The 24916-nt window shown below is 40.4% G+C and overlaps 1 long non-coding RNA gene across 1 annotated transcript in view; it reads right to left on the minus strand.

Annotated features, from left to right (window-relative positions):
• Positions 1-6238: 6238 nt before the first annotated feature.
• The window catches only part of LOC121501347, a 76254-nt gene continuing 57576 nt past the window's right edge, over positions 6239-24916 (minus strand). The window contains exons 3-4 of the long non-coding RNA XR_005990590.1: positions 7990-8092; positions 6239-6521 (exon numbers count right to left, since the gene is read on the minus strand). This is a non-coding gene — a long non-coding RNA (uncharacterized LOC121501347). The remainder of the gene's footprint in view (positions 6522-7989; positions 8093-24916) is intronic.

Genomic DNA, 24916 nt, shown 5'->3' on the forward strand with positions numbered 1-24916 from the left:
TCAATTTAACACATTTCCAGGTCTTTTTCAAGAAGGAAATTCAATATCTTGTCACTACAACACCCTCGATTGCAGTCTTGGTACACAGGTTGCAATCTTTTCGAAGATAATACTAGAATTTCACCTAGTAAACCTCATTTGAATGTAAGTACTTTAAAAACCTGTTTATTTAAGAATTAAACAGTTTGTTTTTCTGGTTATTAAACATTGTCAAGCTGTATTTATGAAATAGGATTCTGCAAAAGAATTATTAATTCAGAAAAGCCTTTCAACCTGACATTCTGAGATGTGGTTTTACTTGCCACTTAAAGCATATAACGTGCCTCATGCAGTTTCGCTGGGGTGGTTGGGTCAAGCATGGTGACACTGAGCCTGAGGAGCTGTAAGGTTCCTGGTTTGGCCAGTGGGTGGCTCAGAGGTCCTGTGCACATGTACATGTGGGCTTACCAAGGGCACTTCCCCCAGATGTGGGTTAGCGATTGCCAGGAGACCAGAGGCTTCAAATATTCAGCAGCAGAGCATATGGCTTCTTCCCTAAGCCTCTATCCTTGGAGCCACCATTAGAACTACTGAACCACGTAGGAGATACAGGACAAGGAAGTAAGAACCATTAGGAAGTGCTCTGTCAAACTGATGGAGAAACATATAAAGACAGAGACATATAGGTAGAGATTTATAGACATAGAGATACGTAAATATCTTAATCATCATAAACATTTGAATGAAGTAGTTACTGTTATTACCTCTTGCACAGATAAGGAAATTAAATGTCAGAGAAATTGTGGTGCCTGGGTGGCTCAGTTGGTTAAGCATCTGCCTTTACCTCAGGTCATGATCCCAGGGTCCTGGGCTCCATACTCAGTGGGGAGACTGCTTCCCCTTCTGGCCCTCCCCCCACTTGTGCTCTCTTTCTCCTTCTCTCTCTCTGTCTCAAGTAAATAAATAAAATCTTTAAAAGAAAATACATAAATGTCAGAGAAATTAAATAATTTGTCTAATGCCATAAGGTGGTCAGAAATGGAACCTGGACTCAAACCCAGGACCCTGCACTTAGCCGTTACATGGTGGAAAGAGACCTGGGCCTGAGGGCCCAGAGAGGTTTCCCAGAGGAATAAGACGGGCATTAAGTATTGCAGGGATTGGATAAGCAGAAAAGGAGGAGGCCTTTCTAGGAAGGTATGAATAGAAGTGAAAGGACAGATGTCTAGTGATGGAACAGACCTGATTGGATTAGTGGATTATTTTATTATGAATAATACCATAGGACGTTACCACTTTAAAGCATATTCATATCCATTTCAATAGTCCTTGAATTTTTTTTTTAGAGAGAGAGAAAGCACGGGTGTATGCGCACAAGTGGGGGTAGTAGTGGTAGGAGGTAGAGAGAGAATTTTATGCAGGTTTCACTCAGCACAGAGTCTGGGGCTTGATCTCATGACCCTGAGTTCATGACCTGAGCCCAATCAAGAGTTGGATGCTTAACCAACTGAGCCACTCAGGCGCCCCCTTTCTTTCTTTCTTTCTTTTTTTTTTTGAAATAATTTTGAAATAATTTGTCTAATAAGGGAGAAGGTATTATAGTCCATCTCTGCATATATATGGAAATTAAAGATCAAACCTCCATCACGTGCCCTACCCATTACAGGGCCTTTGTACATACTGCTCCTTCTATGGAGAAAGCAATTCCTCTCCTCTTCACCTTGTTAACTACTGCCCACCCATCAGATCAGTTGGTCAGTGATCTCCTAAGAGGGCCTTAGCTGACTTCCCTGTCTTGGCCAAACCCCTCGGTATCTGCACTCACTGAACCAAGTGCTTCTACTTGTTAGGATTGATCGTACTTACTCTACTTACCAGTGGGAATAAATGCAAAAGGAATAAGTAATTGAATACACAAATCAACAGAAGCTAGGTCTGCATAGGGCAGTTGCTCATACGCTCTCCACGTTAGTAGCTATTTAGAAGAGGTACAATCGGAAGAGCTGAGGCTATTTCACCTGGCAAAGAGAATTTAGGGGAGAGGGTCTGACGGCTGTGTTCAAATACCTGGAGAGCTGTCATGTTGAAGAAGGATTAGACAAATTCTGCATAGCTCCAGAGGGCAGAACAAAGACAAATGAGGTGAAAGTCCAGGCAGGCATATTTCATTACAGCGTAAGGAAGTTAAATATGTAACAACGAGACCTGTCCAAATAGGAAGCAGGCTGAGTGTGGAGGAGGTGCGTATTCAAACACAGGCTGCAGGAACACCTGTCAAGGCTGTTGTAGTGGAAACTCCTGTTCTGGTGGGGAAATTTTTCACCACTTAGGCGTCTCTGAGCCTAATGTGCTTTTATAGGTCTGGGAGGGACTTGAAAGCAAATCTGAATTTGATTTGAACTGACCTTAAGGAGAGAGCTGATGCCTGACTAATACTGGGTCCTGTAAGTCATACATGCCCACCGGTGGGTGACACTTCGGTGCCACCGAGCAGGTCTCTGAGAGCCAGCCCTGCAACGGCGGTCAGAGCCTGGCAGCTGCCACGGTGACCAGCAGAGCACCAGGAGCTGACTTCAGGGTCGCCGCCCCCGCCCCACCTCACTGCACCCCCAGTCTGCGGACGCCCAGACACGGTGTGCTTGCAGATCTCCTCCCAAACTCCTTCGGGAGGATGCTCTTTTCCCCAGGTTTCCTTTTCTTTTAAAATCCTTAAAGATTGTATTTATTTATCTATGAGACACACAGAGAGAGAAGCAGAGACCCAGGCAGAGGGAGAAGCAGGCTCCACGCAGGGAGCCCAACACGGGACTTGATCCCGGGACCCTCAGCCGCCGAGCCCCCGGGCCCCCCTCTTTCCAGCTCCTTAAGGCTACCTCTTCTGCTGAGAGCAATTTCGCAGCAATGCTTCTCTCTCCTCATGCAAATATTCCAATACTGAGAGAGAATCTGAGAGAAAGACTAAAAAACCCATCTTTTTAAACACACCACTTCTATCTTGATTTCAAAAAAACAAAGGCCTCAAAAATTGAATGGAGGCTGAAAACTAGGAACACTAATTTGGAAACTGAAGTCTCACGACACCAATAACGGGATGGAGATAAGCTGGTAGAAAATCTCTAAGCATTACTCTCCGCGGGTGTAGCCCTGGATCAACACTGCCAGCTTTTCTACAGAGACATCTGACCTGGCAAATAACCAGTTAGCAGATCCTGGGGGTCAATTTCATTTGTGAACCATGAAATTCAATATGCTGTAATGGTGTCAACATTTCAGGATAATGGATCATGGACATTTCAAACCACAGTGGCTGTTGTGCGGTCGGATAAGACCTTTGGTAATCAGGCAGCCCGGGTGGCTCAGTGGCTTAGCGCCGCCTGCAGCCCTGGGCCTGATCCTGGAGACCCGGGATCGAGTCCCACGTGGGCTCCCTGTGTGGAGCCTGCTTCTCCCTCGGCCTGTGTCTCTGCCTCTCTCTCTGTCTTTAGTGAATAAACAAATAAAATCTTAAAAAAAAAAAAAAAGACCTTTGGTAATCCAAACGTGCAATGTTTATTGAGCACCTACTATGTGCCAGGCACCATGCTAGGCACTGGTTAGGGGGAGGGAAACAAAATGGACATGGTCTCTGCTGTGACAGGGTTTATTCTCTAATTTAGACAATAAAATAAGAAGCACCAAATTAATACAAAACTCCAAGCTGGTAGCAGATATGAAGGGGAAGGGTCAGTGGGCTTCTAAAGCCACTGGAGGCTTTCCTGAGGAAGAGACCTTTCACTGAGCAATTAGGAACACATGGGAACTAACTGTATGAAGGGTCAGGGAAAGGACATTCCTGGCAAAGGACACATCCCGAAGCTCTGGGTTATGAAAGAATTTGGTTCCTTTAAGAAATGGAGAGAAAGCCAAGATGAGCAAGAGCAAAAAGCCTTGAGAGGACGCCGAGGAAGAATGCAGGGGCAGATCCTGTAGAGCCTCAGCAGCAACTGAAGGTTACTCTAAATGCACTCGGAAGCCCCACAAGAGGGGAATGATGCAATTTATATTTTTAAAATGATTATTCAGAAGGTCAGACATGTGGAGGATAGATTAAGTGAAGGAAAGAATCATGTCTCTTTCCACATAAATTCTCCATTCACAAAAATGACAACTTCCAATTTACACATATTAATGTAGCATGTTTAGAGTCATTTCTTTTAAATGATTATAAAAGCCTAACATCCCACACATTTTTTGTTTACTCGGCAACTCCCTCCCAAGGAAACACACTATTGCTAAATGAATGAAAATTGAAATCTTTTTTATTCAGGCATTATAAATTCTAACTCACATTGAGATGAAGACAAATTACTGTCTCCATGCAGAGGAGGAAGCAAAAATAAATGCCTTTTTATGTAATGTTGCATTTAGAATTTATCTCTATTTTATAAGCAAGGGAAACTATGCGCTTCCCTGAGGATGCTGGGATAGAAGCAGAGCTGGAATTAGACATTCACTATTCTTGACTATTTCTCTCTGGTTTTGTTGCCCAGTACTATTTCTTTCTGTGGAGCATCGTAGGAGTAGGCAGTCAGTCCTCTTCAACAACAATCTCATCGAATTTCAGTGTAGACTTCTAGCAAAAACAAATAGATGTAACTGGGTAATATAATACTTGGGAAGGTGTGCTCTTCCCTTCCTGCTCTGAGAGCAGGATCGTCGGCATAGTAAGTTTATGGTATCCATCAGGAAAGGGGGCTGGGAAAAAAAAAAAAAAGGAAAAGGGGCTGGAAACGTGTAAACCTTAAAGAAGGAATGCAAATGCAAAATAGTTTCTGGCATTCAAAGTAGGATCATGCAGCAATCCAGCCTATTTTCCAAATACCTATTTCCTCCCCTCTCCCCAACTAAGCCCGAAGGCCCATTCTCACGGTTTTGTTAGTTTGGTTTATTAGTTGCCTGTTTTGTTAAGTGAGGTTGATACGAAAGTGGGTGCTTTACAGAAGTAGGATATCACATTAGGGGAAGTAAAGGAGAGCTTACTCTTTCTTAGTCCCAGAGAATTGTGGAAAGGAGAGAGAAAGAGACCAAGAGAAAAAGAGAGGCAGTCAAACATGTATTCCTACTCCTCCTTTCGGTGAATTGCATTAAATCCATGATTCTCCAACTTTAACGTGCCTCAGATCACCTAGAAGACTTGTTAGAAGATGGTCGTGGGGCTCCACTCCCAGAGTTTCTGATTCAGTGGGTCTGTGGTGGGGCTGGAGAATTTGCATTTTTCACAAGTTCCTAGGTGATACAGTTGCTGCTGGTCCAGGGGCCGCACTTGGAGAACCAGTGTTGAATAAATGAAAGTAATACCAATGACGTAGGAGTTTGTCCTTGATTTTCATGTAGTGCCCTAGAAAGAGATCATCTCTGTGGCTGACCCTTGCTGAAACCTGGTGAGCAGCCAAACCTTTCCAATTCACCCCACATCAGGGACACATAAACCACATCCTCTTCCCATTATAACAGGGCATCTCTCTAAGGTGAGAAACAGGATGGGTGGGGGGACCCCAGAGATTAACCATTTTTTCCTAGAAAGGCATACTGTTGCCCAAAGGGCTGTTTAAATTTCCAAATCAAGCTGTTCTTAAATCACACTGGACACATGGTCAGGTTTCTTTCTCCTTTATTTCCCTTTCTGATTAACACCATGTCAGGCTTCATAAGGCCATCTGCTTCCGCCTTTCCTTTTTTCACTGGCTAGAATGTGGGCCCGAATGGGATGCTGGTGAGACATTTTCTGCAGTGTGAATGATAAAGGTAACATCTTCAGGAATGGCAAAGCCACGAATTAGGAGCCTCAGTCCCAGGCACTTGGAAGCCACCTTGTTGACTCTGGATTTTCCTTGTTTAACTCATTATGTTGGGCCCGCTTGAGACAAGTCTATCCTGCAGCCCAACCAATATAATTAGAAGGAGAGCTAGGAGCTGGGTGAGAATACACACATACATTGCAGCACAGTGTTTAAATTGTGCAACACATTCCATTCTTCCACAGTGATCATCAGTGTCCCACCCAGGGCTTCTGTTAAATTAGTCCTTTTTTAATTTTTATTTTTTGTAAAGATTTTATTTATTTATCCATGAGAGACCCAGAGAGAGAGAGAGGCAGAGACACAGGCAGAGGGAGAAGCAGGCTCCATGCAGGGAGACCGATGTGGGACTTGATCCTGGGACTCCAGGATCACACCCTGGGCCAAAGGCAGGTGCTAAACCGCTGAGCCACCCAGGGATCCCCAATTAGTCCTTTTTAAAACATTTTTTTAAATTTATTTATTTGACAGAGAGAAAGAGGGAGTGCGTGCATGCGCACAAGCAGGGGGAGCAGCAGAGGGAGAGGGAGAAGCTGGTTCCCTGCCCAGCAAGTGAGGGAGCCCAAAAAAGGGCTGGATCCCAGGACTCTGGGATCATGACCTGAGCTGAGGGGAGATGTTTAACCGACTGAGCCACCCAGGGGCGCCAGTTAGATAGATTAGTCCTTCGATACTTCACTCTTCTCATTTCCACTTCCATCTCTCCTTTAAAAAAAAAAAAAAAAAGATTTTATTTATTCATTTGAGAGAGAGAAAACACAAGCAAGAGGAGTGGCAGAATGAGAGGGAGAAGCAGGGAGCCTGATGCGGGCTCAACCCCAGGACTCTGGGCCCATGACCCGAGCTGAAGGCAGATGCTCAATGGACTGAGCTCCCCGGGCGCCCGTTTCCTTCTCCTTCTTGACAGTTCTTTGTCTACCATCCTTACATTTATTCAGGCCTAGTAGTCTATGTAATTTCTCTTCATGCTTTTTTGGTATTTCTTCTATAGCCGCTTTAAGGTCCTTACAAATGTCTCAGGCACTTTTAATATCTCATAAGAACTTTTGAGTATCTGAGTAGGTAAATAACTACCCAAAAGAATATACTTGTTTGAAATGGTCATTATCAACTTTTCACTTCTTAGTGAATTTATAGGTATAATTTATGAATTAACAAATATTTTCATTTAGAGGATAATGTGAAAATTATATCCAGCGGAATCTTAGCACAGCATACCTAAGAATATATACATATATTTATGATTTACTTATATGTACATATTTATTTATATTTATTCACATATATTCCCCCTTAGCTTTAATTTATATATGTACACATAGATACCTTCAATTGAATAAAAAATCCTATAAAATATATACTCAAATCCCTATTCATTTAGTAATCAAATAGTTTAACTAAGTTTGTCTCTTTGTAAACTCAGAAGGCATTCACATAATGTTTAATGTTCTTAAATTTGGGGGTTTTGCCCCCCAAATAATTTATTATTGATTTTTTTAAAAACCACAATAAACAAAAAAAGACCTCCCAGGATTGGCACTCAGACTGTAGGACACTTATCACTGCTAAGTTCCTATTCAGTCCTGATTGTACATCAATTTTGAAATATTTTTGGTGTCTAAGGAAGTCACAACTCTTCAGAATCAATTGCTCAAAGCAGCCAGTAAGTACTCTTTGAATTCTTTTCTGAATTGTCATGTTACTGACCTGGTTTGGCCAAGATTAAACGATTTGAAGTGCCAATATACATCACAGTTCATCTTCCTCCCCGTCAACTAATATAATACTATTTTGTACCTCCCTTCATTCAAAGCACCAGTAGTCAGGCAGTCCTCTTTCCAAAAATAACAAACAAACAAAAAACCAGAAAACACAGCTTTAAAAAGTAAAGTAAGTACTCAGAGCATCATCAATACAAAATTATAAGCACATGTTAAATTTTATTTAAAATATTTTAGAGTGCCTTCAAATGTACCTTCCTTAGAAGGGAACAAGTATATACATATAGTCTATTAAGCTCTAATGCTTCAGGAAACCACAAAACAATCATTTTATCACCTGAGCCAGCTACTGATCATAGAGATGAGATTAGAAGCCATGACCAGGAGACTGAAACAATGAACATTTGCGGCCGGTTACAGGAAAACAGCAAACCCAGAGACATATTCATTACCTGGAAACCAATGCGTAAGACAGAACTGGTAGTCAGATGTCAGGAGAGCCATCATGAGTTATGCAGCACACATACACTCAGGAGTTCAAAGCAAGTCTTGAATCTCATAGAAAACAAAGGCCAAAGCAAGGCACAGAGTTAAAAATCAAGAATTCAGAATCATATATTTAGCGCATCATACTTTTCTGTCCATTGGTCACTTGAGTAGTTCTAGTTGCAACAAGAAGTGTGTGGTTGTTGCAGGTAATTCAGTCCCACCCATTCCTTCCATCATAGTGGCCTCCCAGAGACTGGGGACTAAACATGCCATTTGTCTTCACTACTATTCATCAGTTGGGGCTGCAGGAGAAAAACCAGACTGGTTACAGCCTAAATAAAGAACTTACATTTTCTCTTTGTGTCTGAGTTGTAGTGTGAGTTAAATTTCCACCCTGCTACATTAGCTATTGGCTGGACTTCAAGCAGAATCAAAGGGCAAAGAGAGTCTGAAATTAGGCATGGGAATGTCTAGCTGGCCAGAGAAGTACAAAAAGATAAAATTAAATGAAGCACACACACACACATCCCTTTTTTCTTTTTTTATAGCTTTATTGACATAACATTCACATACTGTATAATTTACCCATTTAAAGTATATAATTCAATGGCATTTAGTATGTTCACAGACTTGTACAGCCATTACCACAATCAATTTTAGAACACTTTCATGACCCAAAGAGAACCCCCACATCCCCACCCTGTGCCATTGCTCTAGGCAACCACTAACCTACTGTCAATATGTTTGCCTATTTGGAAATCTCATATAAATAGAGTCACAAAAATGTGCTCCTTTATGACTGGTTTCTTTCACTTAGCATGTTTTCAATATTCATTCATGTTGTATCATGTATCAGTACTTCATTCCTTTTAGTTGTTGAATAATATTACAATTGATGAATTTACCACATTTTATTTATCCATTCATTGGCTAATGGACATTTAGGTAGTTTTTATTCTTCGGTTGTTATGAATAATGCTGCATAAATATTCATCTACAAGTTCTTGTGTAGACAAATGTTTTCATTTCTCTTGGGTACAGCTACAGGTAGACTTGCTGAATCATATGGTTACTCTGTATTTAACTATTTTAAGACCGATCAGCCACTATTTCCAAAGTGGCTGCACCATTTCCCATTTCCATCAGCAGTGCATGAGGGTTATAATTTCTCCACATTCTTTTTTTTTTTTTTCTCCACATTCTTGCCAGTTAGTTGTTATTATCTGCCTTTGTCATCATAACATCCCACTCTCTATTTAAAAATCTCAAACAGATCTTCTGGATCTTTGGATCTGGCTACTGAACCAATTCCTTGGGTAGCGAAGCCCACCTACAAAAGACAAAAATCTGTGGTGCCTGGGTGGCTCAGTCTGTTAAGTGTCTGACTCTTAATCAGCACGCAGGTCTTGATCTCAGGGTTGTGAGTTCAAACCCCATGTTGGGCTCCATGTTGGGCTCCACACTGGGCATGGAGGCTACTTTAAAAAAAAAAGGCAAAATTCTGAGAAAGCAGGGAGAAAAAGGTATAGGGGGATCCGGGGCACCCAGTCTCGTCTGACTATACACACAAAAGAGGCCTGGATTGAGACTGCTTCTACCTGAATTTGTTTGAGGCAAGGCTAGGGCATGATACGTGGGTGAGAGAAGATGACCAAGGGTTGAAGCTTCACTTGAAAAGTCACTGGAGAGGGGAATATGGAGCCAATGCTAAATTTAGACTATTATCTTCTTTCTATTCCTATTTGATATTTTTCCACCAGAGAACATACTAAAAACCTTGGGGATCCCCTCTACCTTTAAAGTTCTATGATTCCGTGACTTTCTTCCTGTAAGTACAATTTAAATTGATCATGGAATGTATCTTTTTTATAAATAGAAGGCTTTATCTTAATGAGATTCAGTTTAAGTGTTTTTAATGGTTTTAAAAGTATTTTTACTTTTTGTTCACCTGAAACTAATATAATATTGTATGTCAACTCCACTTCGATTAAAGCAAAATTTTACTCTTAATGTTTTCTGTAGCTTGCTGAAATACTGTAATTCTATCCACAGCAATTAGTGTTTCCTGGAAGTCACTAAATGTTCCCTAAAAGTCTACCTAAGAAAAAAGGTGAATCTAATTAAATGGGAGAAAAATACATTTATTCCTTGGAAAGTACACTGATTACTATTTAGCCAGTTAGAGAATTGTGTTCTTTCGCCCTTGAGAATTGTGCCACGGAGTAAATTAATTTCTTTGAATTGCAATATAATTACCACATCTGAAAATTTAGGGAAAAAAATGAAAGAGAAGGATGGAGGATTCCAAATAAATAGGGCCACTGCCAAGCAAAATACCAACCAACCAAATTAGAAGATATTACACATGCTCTTCCTTATTTAACATGGAAGGAAATTGCAATTATTATTTGGTTAATAAGGCACTTCCTGGGCCCTAAAGTTACTGGTTCTTCACTGCAACGTACATTTGTTGTGCAACTGCTGTGAGCCGGAAACCTTGTTAACTGCCAAAATAAATAAGGGAGTCTCTGCTGGCGAAAAGCAACAGAAGGCTTGGCCTCTGCCAGGCAAATGCACATTATCCAGCTGTAATCCATTCCACAGCTAGATAGAAAAGAAGTAGAGTGGAAATGGTGAAAAGGAGTGATTTACAGTTACCTGAACTGGGGTAGGAAGGGGAAGAGGAGAAGGATGGTAAAGGAATAAGGGGGTAGGGAACAGGACCAGTGAACATGGCTTCATAAGGAATGGGAAAGATTTCACCAAGCAGCGAGACACGAAGACATTTGGGAAAACATTCTAGTGGGAAAGCAAATATTTTGGAGATTTATAAGACTTAACCATAAGAAAACGTCAATAGTCAACCATTTGTGGCCTATAAAAATAGCACATTCACATAGTTCCAACTCATACAAAACAAAATAATCCTCCTGGATGTGGAGGGTGAATGTTTTTTAGGACTTGTAGGAGAATTAGAGAAGAAGTTGGGGTCAGAGTAGGAAGAGCCTTGAATTGCCTTCTAAGGTTTCAACTTTATCCCACAGGTGATGGAGTAGTCAATTCAAAAAGAACTTTTGACAAATAACCAATAGATTTATTTTTAAGGTTTAAAGAATTTCAGGCTTCAGTGAAAGCTATATATCATTTTCAATACCATAAAGAAAAAATTTTAATGATAATATCCGTTGCTATTAAGGACTCGGGGAAATAGGATGCTCCCATACACTGCTGTGTGTAGAAACTTTCTGGAAGGCAATTGGAATACCCTTTGACTAAACATTCTGCTTCTAGGACTTTATCCCAAGGAGAGTCATGGATATTTAAAAAACAAAACAAAACAAAAAACTTTAACCACCAAGATATTCTTAACGTCCAACAATTACAAGTTGGTTAAACCAATCAGGAATCGCCCTTACAAATGAACACTATGCAGCTACTTTAAATATTTAGATGAATATTTAATAACGTGGAAGTGCCCATGAAGTTTTAGTATAGAAAAAAGCAGGTTATAAAACAGTACATGTGTCAGACAGGGCTCTGAAGAACTAGGTCAGCTGACCAGGTTTGAGTTTCAGGGCCACCATTTATAGTTCCGCAGGCCCTGAGCAAGTAACCTAATTTCTCTGTAACTCAGTTTCAGCGCCTGCAAAATGGGGGTAACACCAATACATGCATGAGAAGTTGTAAAAATTAAATGAATGAACACACACAAAGCATAACTTATGCATAAATATCCTTTAAAATTTGCCGGGCATATAATCAATCCAAAGAGTTAGTTATTGTTAATATCTTTAGTACTTCTTGCCAGTAAATTAAGTCCACTTTTAAGCTAATTTAAGAAGTAAAGGTGGAAAGACAAACCACTGGGCAAGAACCCCACCCGAACAAAGCACTCTGAAAATCTGGTCCTGTGAAGTCATTACGGCAGCTGCCAAGCACTGACCTCGTGATCTGCAGTGCCCAGTCCTTGGATGCTGGACACTGCCCCCTGCCACAGAACAGCTGTCCCTCCTGCCACTGGAAACCGGATGCAGCTGCCATTGCTGCTGTGCCCTGGCCAGGACAGATTCTGCGTCATCCCTGCTGTTTGAGTCACCAGTTCTTGAATCAAAGTCTAGAGAGGATGCATCTGCTTGGCTGCACCAAGTCCCGAGTTCCCAGATGGAAGAGAGGTCAAGAAAAGGAGCAGTGAGCACTTGTATCATATAGGGAAGACAGATCCTACTTTAAAAGACAAGGGATTCAACACACTCAGTGAATGCATACATTGGGCAACTAAAGAAAGAATCAAAGATCCTTCTGTGGTTTTAAAAATATAAATAAAATCTGAACTTTTTTTGTATGCAAAGAAATAAAGGACTATAAGGATGTCTCTAAGTGTTGATGATTAATTGTGAATGGACCATTATGGCTGATTTGAATTTTTTATCTTCTGTCTCTATAACTTTCTAAATCTATGACATAGAAAAGATCTTTTTTTCTTTTAAAGCAAGACTAGGCAATATTAGATTTCCATTTTGAAAGAGAATTAAGTATTCCTTAGATACGGCCATGGCCTGGGAAGCGAAAGACTATGTTCAAATGGCCATTGTTAGCCTATAGTAGGCCTTTCCTACTCAAGGTGTGGTGAACAGACCAATATCAGCTTGACTCAGGAAGCAGACCAGAAATGCAGAATCTTAGGCCACATTCCCGATCTACTTAAAGAAGAGGATGAATCAAGAGCTACTTTAGAAATACAAACAAGAAGGGCTGACAACTGACAATGTGGAAAGAGTCATAAACATATACAAGCCTTAGAAACGTTTCTAAACTTGGAAGAAGGCAAAGCTATTAACAGAAATGGGTTACTGGAACAGGGGCCGGTTTTATTTTATTTTATTTTATTTTATTTATTTTATTTTATTTTATAGATTTTACTTATTTATTTATTTATTTATTTATTTATTTATTTATGAGACAGAGAAAATGAGTGATGGGGAGGGAAAGAGAGAGAATAAACAGGCTACCTGCTGAGCAGGAAGCCCAATATGGGGCCCGATCCCAGGATCCAGAGATCATGACAGGAGCAGAAGGCAGATATTTAATCAACTGAGCCACCCAGGTGCCCCTAGGAGCCAGTTTTAAAGGAAAAAAAGAGGGACGCCTGTGTGTCCAGGGATCGAGTCCCACACTGGGCTCCCTGTGTGGAGCCTGTTTCTCCCTCTGCCTGAGTCTCTGCCTCTCTCTCTCTGTGTCTCTCATGAATAAGTAAATAAAATCTTTTAAAAAAATAAGGGAAAAAAGATAAATGTGGTTTTAGATATGTAAGATTTGAGACCTTGCAAGGTGGCTAGTTGGATATGTCCAGCCTGGGACACGCAGATTTGAAAGCCAATAAGAAATATCAAGATTGAGTTTACAAATTAAGAGTCATCTAAGAAAAGGAGATAACAAAAGCCACAAAAGTGGTTAAGAATACGCAAAGTAAGAAAAGAAATCCAAGCAAGATCCTCTGGTGATACTTATATTTTGGAAAGAGCAAGAAAGAGAAGTCAGAAAAAGGGTCGCCAAAACTAAAATCATCAAGAGATAGTGTCAAAAAAAGCAAAGGACAGACATTTCATTATTATTCAATTATTTTATCCTTTCAGGAAAAACTAGGAGTGATTTATACAAATAAAACAGGATAGTGATGATTAATGAAGATCTTAATTCTTCAGATGTAAAATGGCCGAGATATTAGGAGAAGGGTAAAATAGGAAAACACTGATACCTTGGATGTCTCATCATCAGAAAAAGATCCGAAGTTTTCTGGCTTTTGAAAAAGTTTTGATGAAAATTTACAATTTTCACAGTGTTGCAAATCAAATAAGACCATGACTTATCTTTGTTTTATGCATTCATTTATTCATTCAGCAAACATTTACTGAACACTTACTATGAGCCAGGCCTTGAGGATACAGCTGTTAACAAAACAAACAAAACTCTTTGCCCTCGTGGTGTCTACATTCTGGAAAAGAGACAGATAATAAACAGAAGAAATAAATAAGCATATTGTACGCTAGATGGTGATAAGCATTATGGAATGCAGGGATGTAGGAATGGGGTGGGAGCTGGAATTTTCGAAGTGGCAAAGGAGAAGACTCCACTGAAAAGATGAATAAACCTAAAAAAAAAAAAAAAGATGAATAAACCTGAAGGAGGTGAGGAAGCCACTCCTATAGGTATCTGAGGGAAGCACATTCCAGGGCAAAGCTGAACTGAAACCTGTGTGGTCCAGGAGGCCAGTGTGGCTGGACAGAGGGCGTGAGGGGGTGGGTAGGAAAAGGGGACTGGGTAGTAAAGGCCATCAGAGGTTTTTGAGCATATAAATTATATTCTCTGACTTGGATTTTTTTTTAAGATTTTATTTATTTATTCATGAGAGAGACAGAGAGAGGCAGAGTCGCAGGCAGAGGGAGAAGCAGGCTCCATGCAGGGAGCCTGAGGTGGGGACTCGATCCCAGGTCTCCAGGATCAGGCCCTTGGGCCGAAGGCGGTGATAAACCACTGAGCCACCCGGGCTGCCCTCTGACTTGGATTTTAACAGAATCATCCTGGCTGCTGTTTTAAGAACATACAGAAGTAGGAAAACCAGATGGGTGGCTATTATAAATACTCAGGCAAGAATAATGGTGCCTTGGACCAAATACCTTTGACAGTTTTGTCTCTTTTCAGATAAACTACCTTTTTATCCTTCTAGTGTATCATACTACAGTGGGTGGGAGGAGGAAGGAGAGTCTATGTATGTAGCGGAGAAAGGAGTACAAATCTCTCAACTCTCCTAGGTATATAAATCTATGTATTCTCACATTTATCTTTAGCCACCCAGAACAAAATGTATCAGCAATTTAAATACTTAAATTGTCTATAAATATTTAATATATTTAAATAGTATGTTTGAATCTTCCACATTATTACAACTTCAAGGAAATGTTTAAAAAAACACTAAAGACCATTATCATCACTCTGTCAATAAATTTATATTTAGGTCAAGGTAACAATAAAAGAACCTGATAATTTATTTTAAAGACATGAGCAATATTTTTGAAACATAGAGTCACTGAATAATGACTAGTTCTGACAGGGGTAATTTTAAACCTTCCACTCTTTCAATGCTATAATTACAACGAAAAATGAAAGTGAGATCAGAGTACACACACAGAGCTGGGTCACACTGGGACATGTAATTTGCTTTTTCTATGGATGTGAGACCAAAGGCTCCATTTATTTGCTAAAGATTTAAAAGGATAAACTGATTATTTCTTGTTTTAAAATACAAAGGCAACTAAGTCAAGTTAAATATTGATTGAGAGAAACAGTTGTCAACACTGTATTAATATCACCCTAGATCTGTAGTGGCTTACTGTTTACAAAGCACTTTCACTGCTATTATCTCGTTTGAGCCTCACAATAGACCCATTAATATCATTGTTCTTAATTTATAGACTCAGAGAGCTTTAGGAACTTACCCAAAGGCACTCAACTACCTAGCAAGTGCTGGAGCTGGGAAGAGAGCCCTAACTTCTAAACTACAGCTCTAGTCTGTAGTCAACTTCTAGTTGACATAGTCAACTTCTAGACTATGTCAACCTGTGTCCTTTTCCAGGTCCAGAATTGGGGATCGTTTTACTCGTGCAGGAATAACTCAGGCCAGCAAGACCAAAGGTAGAGAGAGAGCAGTACCTATGGAAAGGTACCGTGGTGGAAATAAGGGGCAAATTATGGTAAATTCTCTTAACCTCATTTAATGCTAGAAAAACCAAGGATCAGAGGTTTGTTAAGTCAAACACTGGCTGTTCCATTACTCATGGGCCCGTGTCATTTGTGCTTACCCTGGTCTTTTGCACTATTTCTATTCCCCTTGTGGCTTGCTTGATCTCCGGGCCTGCTCTTTAACACCTCCACCAGAGGGCAGGCAGGGCAGGAAGGAGAGCATTGGTAGCTGGTTTGCTCAAGAAGTTGGAAGAAAACTTAGGACATTATCTTAATTTAGATCTTTAGGGTCTTTCTACATTTCCTTATTCGTGCAAAAATTGCCACCATTCTCCCACATGGATCTGGAATAAACAATGCAGTGAAACGATTTCAGAGCTAAAGAACACAGTTTTGTCAGACTTCTTCGTATTTCCACTACTGAGTTTTCTAGATGATAAACATAAAATATTAAATCTTTTAAAAATGTGACACTTATGAACATTTGCCCATGGTATGGACAGTGAAAAAGAACAATTCACAAAAGAAGAGATTCAACTGGCAGCATGGAAAAATGTTCTACTTCACAGGCAATTAAAGAGAGAACATTTGTAATAGGAAAATGCCATCTTTCATTTGTCAAATTAATAAATATTAGAAATGAGCATTATTGGTAAGGGTATGGTGAGACGGGCATTTTCATATATTTTTAGTGGAAAAGTAGATTGGTACCATCTTTCTGGAGAGAAATCTAATCATTTAGACAGATGAAGCCTGATAGAAGAAAATCGGAGTAATTTCCTACACCCCAAGTTGGAACTAAAATCTGGTTCTTTTTCCTCTAATCAAGTGAGACTTTACATGGAGAATACAGACATATGATGCATGATAGAAAAACAAGCTTTGTGCCACCTCCTGCCTGCCACACTAAGCGAGATGGAAAGAGGAGGGTCCCTACCCCAGGAGACAGCAGGGCTCTAACTTTCATCTCCCGGGGAAGAAGCAGAGTATTGGCAGTGGAGAGACCTGGGAGCATCTAAAACTCGGTGGGTCGGGCAGCCTGGGTGGCTCAGGGGTTTAGTGCTGCCTTTGGCTTAGGGTGTGATCCTGGAGACCTGGGATCAAGTCCCACGTCGGGTTCCCTGCATGGAGCCTGTGTCTCTGCCTCTCTCTGTCTCTTTCAATCTCTCTCTGTCTCTCATGAATAAATAAATAAAATTAAAAAAAAAAAAAAAACAGTGGGTCTCCCAAGATCACAGGGTTTGCTTCATCCCCTCAGGAGAAAGTAATGCAGGTTTTTTGTTTTTTTGTTTTGTTTTGTTTTTGTTTTTGTTTTTGTTTTTTTTGCAGATTCCAACAGGTGTAACACATCAGACTGACCCACATCCTTTTACGCCAGGTTGTCCTAGAAAGAGAGAGAGCCAGAGAGCTCTGATGTTTATGGGACTACTCAGATACATTTGTGCGTCTTTTCAGTAACGGTCAGGGATGCGTGCCCTGGGCCACCGTGCACCCTCAATTACAGTGCTCTAAGTCTTACAGATCAAATACAGTTGCCCCTAAATTCAAACAGAATTGCTCGATCTTCCCTTATAACTTAACATCTACTAACTCCGGCTAATTTAAGAGACAGTCTAATGGTGAAAAGGAGAAAGAGTCTCACTGTAACAGGAATGTGTTTGGAAGGCCCAGGCCCCACAAAAAGAGAGATTCTCCTAACTATAAGCTCATCACCATTTACAATAGACAGAAGTGGGAAACAACAATCAAAAGCGTGGTAGGCACCCCGTAACTACTTAACAAACATGGAAGATACTGATTCCACAATAAGAAGATCCAGAACAGAGCTTCCGGTTCCACATCAGCAGGCTCCATCCTGTGTTGGTTACTGTGTACAGGTCCCAATGGACAGAGCACCTGAATACTCCGAAGTGAAATGGGCCTCCTGGACGCAGGCCGGCCCAAAGCAGAAGTGGAAGCCAGGCCTGGACAGAGAGGATGCTGGAAGGCTCCAGTTCGGGCCCAAAGAGCAAGCAAGGAGACCTCTAATGCTCAGAGAAAACAGAAGAAATCACCTAGGTGTTTTGGGTTTTTTCCCCCCTCCTAATCTTTTTTTTTTTTTTTCTTATTTCTTTCACGTCCCACATGCAGCAGTAGGCCGCAGTTGCCTAAAACCCCAGGGGAGGCTATACTTACTGGCAAGGAGAACCAGTGCGAGGTTCTGAGAGGGAATTACAGTATCAGGACTGGAACAGGGGACGAGGTGTGGGCAGAGGGACTGCCAGAGACAGCAGGTGGCCCCCTGATGGGTGGTGGGAAGGGTGGTGGGAATTGTTAAGTCCAGACTCAGGAGAGAGGTCTGGGTGAGAGCTGTCAGTCGGTGAATCATCTGCACTTACAAGTTATTTAAAGCTAAATACTCTAGATATTTTCTCCTTATGACCAAGTAACAGCTAATTACTGAGATTTTCTTACAGCATTCTTTAGTATCTGTTTCACTGAAGAAGTAAATACACTGATTATTACAATTCCAAACACGGAGTCTATCTTATCACTGGAAAAAAAAAAGGATTTGATTTAGTCCTATGATCTGGTCCCTGGCTCCTAAACGAGCGGTGTTTAGACTCTGCTTGCATGCTACCTAAAATAATTTTTAAAAACTTTATAGTCCTTCACACGTTTCTAAATTTGTGCCTAAATTTTTTCATGATACATTTAAATAATGGCAAAGGATGGGACTCCTGGTGTATTATAACTATTGACATGTTTGAAATTAAACTATTACCTGACTCTTAAATGTAGTCCAGGAATGTAACACCAGAGAGGTTTGATTCCCACATCATTAAAAAAATATGTTTGAGGGATGCCTGGGTGGCTCAATCAGGTAAGAATCTGACTTGATTTTTGGCTCAGGTCATGATCTCAGGGTCATACAATCGACCCCCACTTCAGGCTCCATGCTGGGCGTGGAGCCTGTGTAAGATTCTCTCTCTCCTTCTTCCTCTGCTCCCACTCAAGCTCTCTCCTTCTCACAAAAAAAAAAAAAAATACATATATATGTAATATATATTTAAAAACAAATATATATTTATATTATATATGCAGGAATTTCACATCACGTTTTCTCCTTGAACTCATATTTCCATACCGTTTTACTCACAAAATTTTATCCTAATATGTCATATTTTGATGGTTGAAAGTCCCTGATTAATCACTGTATCATAATTCTTTACAATAAAAATACAAATGCACATTGAAGTTTTTTCTGCTTCTATAATACCGTTACTATTTTCTTCTGTAGTTACTGTCACAGAATGACAACACTGATCAAACAACCCAATTGACACATTTAAGTAAATGTCAAATATAGGTTAACATATTATTGCAAACGTATCTTTTAATGAGGTAATGGGGCCTTTTTTCAATTAGGCTTTGTATCTGTGGGTTAATATTACTTATGCTAGAATCAGACTTACATTTAACCCTCTTTTTTACAGTAAGTACTAAAAAACTTAGTCATATGCATGGGAAACAGAGATTGAAAGTTTTATTGCAGCAATGACCTACAATTATTTGAACCCCTTCTGAGTTATATAATTGAAATCACATAGAAATGAATCATAAAAATTATTTTTTAATGAATCACCAGCTGACCGCTCAATTAGTTCCTCCTTGAATTCTGTTGAAAGTAAAGAAAACCTCCTGAGTTTCAAAAGGACTGTTATAATGATTCCCCCGTCCCCCATCCAAACCAATAATTTGAATTGTCTTCTTGTCTGACACTTCGGAGGTTCCTTCACCCTGCAGCAATGTGCGGCTGTAACATCTCCAGTGGGAGAGAGGCCCTTTCATAATGTGCGAGGTGGAGGGGAGGGCATTATGCAAGAGGCGGTGAGAAAGGAGCAAGCAGCACACCTCAAGGATATCTTCATGCAGTTTGAAAGAGAGTAGAGGAAGCTGAAGATCCAGAAGCAACTGGATTCCATCCAACAAATCTATCTTTATGCCCCTGTGCTTCGTAGAAATCCTGTGCACCTTTAGTTGCTTTAAGCTGACTAGCATTTCCTTTCTTGCATCATGTCCTATCCGAAGGTGGGAGAGAGAGGCAGGCAAAGATAAAAATTAAGTCCACGAGTATTTTCTGAGAGTTGTACAAAGAAAAGCCAATGTGACCCCTGCGGACAAGGACAATTCCTCAGGGATCTGGGGGAAAGAGGGTAGAGGAAGGAGTGGTAGGTGTCCATAGGTGGAGCAGTCAGGGGCTGCATCTACCCTCCACCCCCCCCAAAGTGGGACAACTTTGAGGTAAGGCCTCTTCTTCCTGAATCAGCACCCAGGGACTGCATCTTGTTTATTCAACAAACATTTTTAGGTGCTTTCTATGTCAGCCTCTGTGCCAGGTCAGGGATACAAAGACCTGCATGCTCTTGGTCTTCAAAGAAGCTGATAAAGATTCAGCTTCTTCACTGAAGGGGTCTAGCCTGGCCAGCCACCTCCCCTGCTTCCTACCAAATGCTCTCTGCATCCTGGGATCTCTCCCCGTTTCCTGTTCCCTATTCCAGCACCAAAAGCTGTGCTGTTTCATTTCCTCCAAGCTTTCTTATGTCAAGTGGGCCGTATACGACAGTGGATGATGCAAGTGGATGCCAGTGAGATACAGGGATGCCGGGGACAGCGAGCTCCTCAGCCCCTCTGTAAATTGGGCGTGGGGTAGGGCAGGGGAGAATTGAAACCTAAGCATTAAGGGGCCACAGTTCAGATATCTCTAAGCAACACAAAGCTTCTTTCAGTGTGCTGTGCAAATGTTACCATATTTTTATGTGTGCTCTGGTGTCAAATATGTTGGAAAGCACTGTGAATTAATTTAAGAAATTATGAACCAATAGGTCTGAGCAGAAGTCCAAGTATGCTGCCCAGAAGCTACATCTGTTCTACAGACCTCTTTGGTTTGGCAGATACAGTGGTGACAGTTAAAAAATAATTTGTTTTCAACATTAAAAAATTTCACATAAAAATCTAGATATCTGGCTTCTCGTGAAAAACTTCTATGAGCTCTATCGTCTCATTTTTGGCAGTCAGGTGGCAATGAGTATGAGCTGCCCCCTTGAGATAGGGTTTGGCCTTCCATTTTACTTGCTTTTTTCTCACCCACACTATTTGTATGCCCTTCCCAATTCCATTATTACTTGAGCTTCTCTCTACTGTGCTAGAATACAGTCAGCCCATGTGCTACCTTCAGACTTCTCATGTGTGCACACGAGTACACATACAATGCCTGTTGTCTCAGGAACAATACCCTCAAAAGTGGAATTTAGAAATACAATTTAATCATTTTGATCCTGAAAATAACACATATGCATTAAAGAAAATTTACAGAATAAAAGGAAAATTATTAAATCATCAGAGATCTTGCTACCCCAATATAATTAGTGTTAATACCTCAGAATGCATTTTTCTGATTTTTTTTCTATTGTTACATTAATAAGGCTGCACAGATACCTATGTAGTTCCAAGAGGGCTTCTGTTTTTGTGTATTTCAAAGCCACTGTTATTTCCCTTTGGGTTTAAAACCATGGGATTTGTTTCATGATCACGATTTCCTATTGATAGAAATCATCTACTTCTTTGTAACATATCAACTTTATTGTTCGATAGGTTACATACACTGAAGCTTACATATTTTAGCTGATGTAGGACTCCTGACATACATTAACCTTGCTTAACATTTTTAACTTATCTGAAATTGGTTTAAGATTCTCAGAAGGCATAGTAAATGCTTTAGAGCTTAGTTAATAAAATCTATCACTTGGGTCTGGTAGAGAGCAGTATGCTATCACTTTTGTTTTTCACTAGCTTGAATGTCTACAATAGCCAACTTCAGTGTCAACTGAGTATGGGCTGTATTTTTATCATGCTTGTGTGTGTATGTGTGTGTGTGTGTGTGTGTTGAGATGTAGCTGCTTAAAAGACAAGCATAACGGGATCCCTGGGTGGCGCAGCGGTTTGGCTCCTGCCTTTGGCCCAGGGCGCGATCCTGGAGACCCGGGATCGAATCCCACGTCGGGCTCCCGGTGCATGGAGCCTGCTTCTCCCTCTGCCTGTGTCTCTGCCTCTCTCTCTCTCTCTGTGACTATCATAAATAAATTTTAAAAAAAATTAAAAAAAAAAAAAAGACAAGCATAAGAACCAAACACCCCTTCTCCCTGGCTCTCTGATCCTCAGGAACTAGATCGGCCCCTGGACTTTGAGAAGAAAAGAGAAGTTCAAATTGAGCTTAACTTTCTGTCACCTCTCCTTCTGGCCTTCCTACTCAGGCTTATACAGAAATTAAGTTCATAGAATGACAGGCATATAGAAAAATAAGGAAGGATTTCCTGGATGCCCAAGTTCATGGAGATCCATCCATCCTTGCTTTGCCTGTTGTTTCTCCCTATGAAAGCCTACTGTTTGGGGGCTTGCATTTTTCACAGAATTACATTGTGAACATATAAATAAAATTTCAAATAATTTTACAGAAATGGTTGAAGAGGTATAATCAGTAGTTATTGTTCTGGAATACATGACGTTTTAACTGGAATACATGAAGTTTCAGAGATTTAAGTGCCAGTAATAACCATAGCTTAAGAGAGGGGAAATCATGGAGGCTTCCTTTTTAAGTAAAATAAAAGAATATCAGGAAAGGTTGTTGTTTTAGCGTGGTTCTTTTTAGTCAAGTAGAAAATAATGTTTCCTCTGAGTTATTTGTACGGTTTTGGGCCACCTTCTGTTGTAGGTCATAGTAGCTTTGGTATTATTAAATATAATGGAATCAGTATCATGATAATCCCATGTTAAAGTTGCTTCATATTAAAAAAATAAAGTTGGGGATCCCTGGGTGGCGCAGCGGTTTGGCCCCTGCCTTTGGCCCAGGGCGCGATTCTGGAGACCCGGGATCGAGTCCCACATCGGGTTCCGATGCATGGAGCCTGCTTCTTCTTCTGCCTGTGTCTCTGCCTCTCTCTCTCTGTGACTATCATAAATAAATAAAAATTTTTTTAAAAAATTAAAAAAAATAATAAAGTTGTTCCATGTTGAACTTTTCTTTCCTGGATTATCTATGCATTGGTTATTTTAACATACATTTGCAGAATGCCTGCTCTGTGCCAGACACTATGCTAAGTGTTGAGAGACAAGAGCAAATGAGACAGTCCTTCCCTTCCAGGAGTCTCAGTGTAGGGGGACGGACAACTGCAGCACAGCGTGGCAATAAAGTGCAACCTAGAATGGAATGAATCACGGGAGAGGGCATGCATGGGAGCGCAGGGGTGTAACATCAACCTGAGAGAGTGATTAAAGATGAAAAAAGGAGACGGTGGCTGAATCTTAAAGGATGAGTAAGAGTTTCCCAGATGAAGACATAAAGAAAGTGATTCCAAGCAAGAGGAGCACTACGTGCAGAGAAGTGTGGGGAGAAAGCAGGGTGAATTTAGCAACTAAAATCTGATTCAGCATGACCAAGAAATGAAGCTGGAGAGCAGAACAGAGGGCTGGCAGGTGAGGCTGACAAGAAGGGCAGATCCTAATGCATCATGTCACGCTGAAGGTTTGCATTTTATTCTCAAGGCAATCGGAATGCACTGGTGGCTTTTTAACAGAGGAGGGCCATGATCAGACTCATGTTTGGGAAGGTCAGCTTATTGACAGGATGGAGAATCAATACTGGAAGCAGGGAGAGCAGTTGGGAGCTGGTGTCATTGTCGGGTAAGAAAGGACAATGGTGGAAGCCTACGGAGTCACAGGGAAGACACAGAAAAGAGGATGCAACTGAAGATAGGACATAGGATCAGTGAGAGCTGATAACTTCCCAGATGTATGAAATTAAGGACTTCCTGGTCATGGGCATTAAAAATGCTTGTGAAAATGTGCGATCTCCTTTATTGGTGCAAAATTCCGATTAAAACAAATAACAAATAACACTCATTCTCGAGTCCTGAAGTTTTATACTGAAATCTTTTCATCCTCTTAAATAAGAAAAAGATTCTGATGGTCTCATTTCAACCTTCAGTATATCTTTTTCCGAGTCATAAAACCACCATTTGCTGAGAAGGTGACAAAAAAATGGGGATGTGGTTCTTCAGAATAGCAGCATTTTCACATCTCTGTCACCACAATCTACTACACCTGTTTATACACCCACCTCCTGTCATTATTAATAGCCTTTTGCTTTCTCCATTTTCCATTCAAACCTAATTTTTTAAAAAAAGTCTGACTACCAAATTGGGTGAGTCACTTTCAAAGTCATTCTGATGGTTAGTGGAGTTTCGGTTCTCAAATTTTTTTTAAATAATGAGTTATCCTAAATGTCCAAAGCTGTGGTTGAGTAATACCATCATTGCATCTTAGATGTATCAGAAGAAGGCAAGGGAATTGTACTGCAGTATGAATTTAAATTTAGGACTCAGGTCATGTTCTATGATAGGTGTGATTTGAAAGAAAATGTGATCACTAATGTCAACATGCATAAATTTGAATCAAAGGGGAAAGGCACTACTTAACAGGCTACAGATACAAGTTGTAAAACATAATACTGCATTAGTTAGAAACTTTGCAAGCTTATTGAATAAGCTTATTATCATATGAAATGTATTAGCATCCTTTTTACTCAAAGCACTTTTTCTCCACCTGCCCTTGAATATAATGTTTAATTGCTGTAGCTACAGCAAAATACTTAGAATTCTATTACAGTGGTACTTAATGGTAGAACTAAGGAATTATGGAAAACAGAGTTTGGGAAATTTCTGACTCCACTAACAATGACATGAGACTCAGAATGTCCAAGACAGAAATTTGGGCCTGGGTTTACACAATGGATGAGTTCCTGTAACTTGAATTTACAAAAGAAACCATGGAGATTATCTTGCTTAACCCACTAATATTAAGGAACTGAGCACCAGAGGATTATTAGGATACAACTAATGAGACAAAACTGGTCAGTAATGGCCCTAGAATCTAGACCAGAGCTCTCCTCAAGCATTTCCGCCTGCGTTTTTCCATGACCTTATCACTGACTTAGTTGAACCAGAGAATTTTCAACTACAGAAGGAAATCTTTTCCATAAAGTTAATAACTAGCCTCTAACTTATACTAAACTTTATTTAAATTCTGATTTTCATATTTGTATTCAGCATGCTCAAA

This window comes from Vulpes lagopus, chromosome 11, assembly GCF_018345385.1.
Source record: "Vulpes lagopus strain Blue_001 chromosome 11, ASM1834538v1, whole genome shotgun sequence".
NCBI lineage: Eukaryota > Metazoa > Chordata > Mammalia > Carnivora > Canidae > Vulpes > Vulpes lagopus.